The sequence below is a fragment of the Alexandromys fortis genome, unplaced genomic scaffold (genome assembly GCF_014885135.2).
Source record: "Alexandromys fortis isolate MF-2015 unplaced genomic scaffold, M_Fortis_MF-2015_v1.1 scaffold_246, whole genome shotgun sequence".
NCBI classification, from domain to species: Eukaryota; Metazoa; Chordata; class Mammalia; order Rodentia; family Cricetidae; genus Alexandromys; species Alexandromys fortis.
Window position 1 is genome coordinate 888,455 of NW_026068131.1, and position 5,805 is coordinate 894,259.

Genomic DNA, 5,805 nt, shown 5'->3' on the forward strand with positions numbered 1-5,805 from the left:
AAAAAAAAAAAAAAAAAAAAAAAAAAAAAAAAAGCCCTCATGTGATTGCAGCAAGGATGGTCTCTTGTGAGTTACTGGGGGCTCGTCTTATCCGGAGACTTGAGTGAGAGTCTCCCCAGCACTGGGGGTCTTTCACAGACAGTATGAAAAGGATCTAATTCAAATGCATAAATTGACTTTGTGGAGTCCATTCTCTGTGGAGAGATACCTTGGTCAGTGTAGGTACAGGTGGTGGGGGAGAGTCTTGGTCTTGCTTCAATAAGGTGATGGGATAGATTTAGTTGACTTCCCAGGGAGGCCTTACTCTCTCTGAGAAGCAGATGAGAGTGGATGGGGGAGAACAGAGTGGGAGGAAAGGAGGGAGAGGGAACTTGGATTGATATGTAACAAACAAACGAACAAACAAATAAATAAAGTTAATTATATAAGAAGTAGTTTACAGAATATTCTTACCTATTTATCGCTAGAATTTTCCTTCCACATTCTACCACCTATCTGCCAATTTTAGGACTAATGCTGTTGATACATAATCAATAAGTAGCAATAGGCAATTCTGAGAAAATATTCAGTCCTGAACTGCTTTATTTAGATGGTTTGTAAGCAGTTTATTTCTTTCCGCACAAACTGGTAGCAAATTTCTCACCATACTAACAAAATATCCACATGTTCAAGCAGCAAAAATTGCTAAAGCTTTACTAACATAGAAAGTAAAACCATTATAACTTAACAGTTTTTCAATATGCTCAAATATCAAAAACTATCATGTGATTTCATTAAATACAACTTAAAAGTACAAAATTACAAGTTTATAGAGTATACTTCTAATTCTTTAAAAAATATAGGTTTGAAAGATAAATGTACTTATATATGCAGTTAATCTACACAATGAGTGTGCTGGAAATTATGTTTTGTGGAGCTAACTGGAAGAGAATGTGAGAGAGGAAAGAAAGACCTTATAACGTGTACTGTCTCTTACTGTTTACATTTTGTGGAGGCAAGTGTTAATTGTATCTAGAAGGCAGACCTTTGAGCATACCCGTAGGAGACTGTCTAGGCTACGTTGGCCTCTTTGGAGAGATGTTAAATAAGATTTTGATTGTGCTAATAGATGTAGGAATCTTATTTTTAGGCCAAAAACTTCCCTAGGTGTCAGAGTCCAGTGCATTTCCAGACACTAAATTATTTCTCCAGACCAGAGGGGAGGCGTGAGATTAAAGACACAACTCACATAGCTTTATTGGGAGGGAGATTCTCAGTGATCCCTCATGAAATCCTGAGTTCACATCCTGAAAAGTCTTCTGCATTTATCCTCCAAACAGCCTTCTATACCAAAACATTAGCTGAGGGGGAAATTCACTAGCATCCTGTTTCCTAGGTAACCAGGCGAATGTCTCTGGTCACATCCACACCTTCCTATGCCACCTCTGTCACGTCTTCCTATTTTGCTGCTCTGTATGCCAGCTCTGTCACGTAAGCCGAATTAACATCTCTTTTCAGGCACCCTCCAAATTACAAAGAAGGAGCAGAACAACAACCTAACCATTTGTTAGGGAGATGACCACCTCCTGTGTGGCAGGCAGGTGGAAACTATGGCCTGGGATTCTGGTTCACATACCATGTAGAAATATGGGCCTACACCTAGGCAGAGGATTATGAACTCTACAGAATAATAAATGCAGATTGAGTACTAGTATGTATTTTTCACTTTTTTTCTTGGTTGGATGTGAAGAGATGTGATTGTCTGCTTCAACTTCCTGAACTCTTGACTTCCTTGTTATGATGGACTGTATCTTAAACTGTGAGTTAACAGTATTACCTTCTTTCTGAAGTTGCTTTTATCAGAGTACTTTATGACATTTCTCACAAAAGAAATAGGTATATTTGTATCTATCAATCTTCAATTATAAAACCCTACCTAAAATATAAAATGTATCCTTTATATTTTTTCTTTTCTATATATTACTGTTTATAATTACACAAATTATAGGAATTCTAGGAGCCTGAAAGTACTCTCAAGTTTTGCCAAATCTTGTTCTTTTACTTTTTGCCTATTATTTTTTGTGCTAGGAATGGAGCCTGGTGTCTCTTCATGCATGGTAGCTAAGTAATACTATAGAGCTTTCCATCTACCCTTTTGTCCTGTCTTTTTGCCTCACAAATGATAATATTGATTTTAACCTGAGAATATTGAAGACCCGGATATTAATCCACACACCTTTGAACACCTGATTTTTGACAAAGAAGCAAAAAATATCAACTGGAAAAAAAGAAAGCTTATTTAACAAATGGTGCTGGCATAACTGGATATCAACAAGTAGAATAATGAAAATGGATCCATATTGATCACCATGCACAAAACTCAAGTCCAAATAGATCTAAGACCTCAACATAAAGCCAGCCAAAGTGAACTGCATAGAAGAGAAAGTGGGAAGTACACTTAAACACATAACATCACATTAGAAATAAATATCTAGACAAGTCTGTGTGAGGTTTCTTGGGCTAGGATACTAGATTACACAAAAATGAAAAAGCTATCTAAGCATGAATAGTAATGCTTCTCTGCTTCCTGATGTGGACACATTATGACCATCAGCCTTCCATGTGTCCTAATATGATGTTGGAGGTTGCTAGTTTGTTTCCTGGCTTCCCGGAACTTCAGACTTGAAATAAACACACAGAAGCCATATTTTTTAAATCACTGTTTGGCCCATTAGCTCTAGCTTCTAATTGGCTAACTCTTATATCTTAATTTAACCCATTTCTAGTAATCTGTGTATCACCATGAGGCTGTGACTTACCGGATAAAGTTCTGGCATCTGTGTCCAGTGGGGCTACATGGCCTCTCTCTAAATTCCCCTTCTTTTTTCCAGCATTCAGTTTAGTTTTCCCTACCTACCTCTAATCTTTGTGCAGGCCCAAGATAGTTTCTTTATTAACCAATGGTATTCACAGCATACAGAGGGGAATCACATATAACATGAAGTAATTTTTGTTGGTTATAATGTATCCAAAAAGTAAATAGTATATAAGAAATTGGTATAGATATATGTGCCTATTGCTGTGATAAACCTGTCATGTATTTCTTAGGGATTTGGATATAGTTTGTTGAAATGTGTACCAATTTGGAAATTTAGATTAGAAAACACCCTGCATACTGTGAAAAATGTATTAATGGGCTGCTCTGGTGGGAGTTTAGAAGACCAGAAGGCTGAGAGTAACAGACAGTGTAGACCAGGCTTTTGAAATTTCTAGCATATACCTAGGCCATTCACAGAATATTCTGACAAAGAATTTGGATTCACTCTGTTCATATATTGAGAGCCTGATTGAAACCTCTCCAGCATAAGTTGTCATCGGTGATTTTGATCTTGGCCATTCTTAGAGGGATAAGATGGAATCTCAGAGTTGTTTTGATTTGTATTTCTCTGATGACTAAGGATGTTGAGCATTTCCTTAAATGTCTTTCAGCCATTTTCAATTCCTCTTTTGAGGTTTAGGTCTGTACTCCATTTTTTTTTAAAAAGATTATTTGTTCTTTTGATGACCAATTTGTTGAGTTCTTTGTATATTTTGGAGATCAAACCTCTGAAGTGGGGATGTGGGATAAAGGGAACACTCCTGCATTGCTGGTGGGAGTGCAAGCTGGTACAGCTTCTTTCGATATCAGTATGGCGATTTATCAGAAAATTAGGAAACAATCTTCCTCAAGACTCAAAAATAACATTTTTGACTATATATCCAAAAGATGTTCAATCGTGCCAGAAAAATATGTGTTCAAAGATGCTCATAGCAGCACTGTTTGTCATAGCCAGAACCTGGAAACAACCTAAATGTCCCTCGGCTGAAGAATAGATAAGGAAAATGTGGTACATTTTCACAATGGAGTACTACACAGAAGAAAATAAACGACATCTTAAAATTTGCAGGCAAATGGATGGAGCAAGAAAACATTATATTGAGTGAGGTAACCCAGACCCAGAAAGACAATTATCACATGTACTCACTCATAAGTGGTTTTTAAACATAAAGCAAAGAAAATCAGCCCACAATCACATTCCCAGAGAATGTAGACAACAAGGAGTACCCTAAGAGAGACATACATGGATCTAATCTACATGGGAAGTATAACAAAGCAAGATCTCCTGAGTAAATTGGGAGCATGGAGACCATGGGAGAAGGTTGAAGGGGAGGGGATAGGCAGTGAGGAGAGCAGAGAAAAATGTAGAGCTCAATAAAACCTATAGAAAAAGAAAAGAAATTTTTGGCTTTTTTTATTGAAAAATATATAAAAAAATTCCGCCTTCTCCCAGCCTCCCATTTCCCTCCCCTTCCTCCCACACCACTCCCCCTCCCCCCACTCTTTCCCCATCCCTCTCCACTCTGAAGAGCAGTCAGGGTTCCCTGCACTGTGGAAAGTCCAAGGTCCTCCCCCCTCCATCTAGGTCTAGGAAGGTGAACATCCAAACTGGCTAGGCTCCCACAAAGCCAGAACATGAAGTAGGATCAAACCCCATTGCCATTGTCTTTGGCTTCTCATCAGTCCTCATTGTTCAGAGAGGCTGGTTTTATCCCATGCTTTTTCGGTTCCAGTCCAGCTGGCCTTGGTGAACTCCCAATAGATCAGTCCCTCTGTCTCAGTGGGTGGGCGCACCCCTCACGGTCCCAACTTATTTGCTTATCTTGGTGATGACAACTATGATATTAGATGTGTTAACTCACTATTGACATAGTATAAAAGTAAGCTATTAGGGCTACATTGGGCCCAGTGAGAGAAAAATTGCAGTTCAAGCCAGATTGGAACCCAGTTCCTTTCCCAGAGTCTGCATAAAAGTGAAAGGAGAGCAAGCTCTCCAAAAAAAAAAAAATGTAATAAAAAGAAAGAAGGAATGAGACCAATATAAAGAATCAATGAAGCAAAGAGTTGGGTTTTTGGTAAAATCAAGAAAGATAAACCCTTCTTAAAGACAGAAAGAGAAAATTCAAATTAACAAAATAAGAAACAAAAGGAGCTTTTGTCCGAGGTGTCTTTGGGCTACCATGCATCCCTCACTCATGAACATTGATGCAAAAATCTCAATAAAATACTGGCAAACCGAATCCAAGAACACATTAGAAAAATTATCCATTAGATCAAGTAGGCTTCATCCCAGAGATGCAGGGCTGGTTCAACATACAAAAATCTATCAATGTAATCCATCATATAAATAAACTGAAAGATAAAAACCATATGATAATTTCATTAGATACTGAAAAAACATTTGACAAAATTCAACATCCCTTTATGATAAAGGTCTTGGATAGATTAGGGATACAAGGGTCATGCCTAAATATAATAAAAGCTATTTACAACAAGCTGACAGCTAACATCAAATTAAACGGAGAGAAAATCAAAGCCATCCCACTAAAATCAGGAACACGACAAGGCTGTCCACTCTCTCCATACCTCTTCAATATAGTTCTTGAAGTTCTAGCAATAGCAATAAGACATAAAAAGGGGATCAAGGGGATTTGAATTGGAAAGGAAGAAGTTAAACTTTCGTTATTTGCAGATGATATGGTAGTGTACATAAGCAACCCCAAAAATTCCACCAAAGAACTCCTACAGCTGATAAACACCTTTAGTAACATGGTAGGATAAAAGATCAACTCCAAAAAATCAGTTGCAGTCGGGCAGTGGTGGCACAGGCCTTTAATCCCAGCACTCGGGAGGCAGAGACAGACAGATCTCTGTAACTTCCAGGCCAGCCTGGTCTACAAGAGCTATTTCCAGGACAGGCTCCAAAGCCACAGAGAAACCCTGTCTCG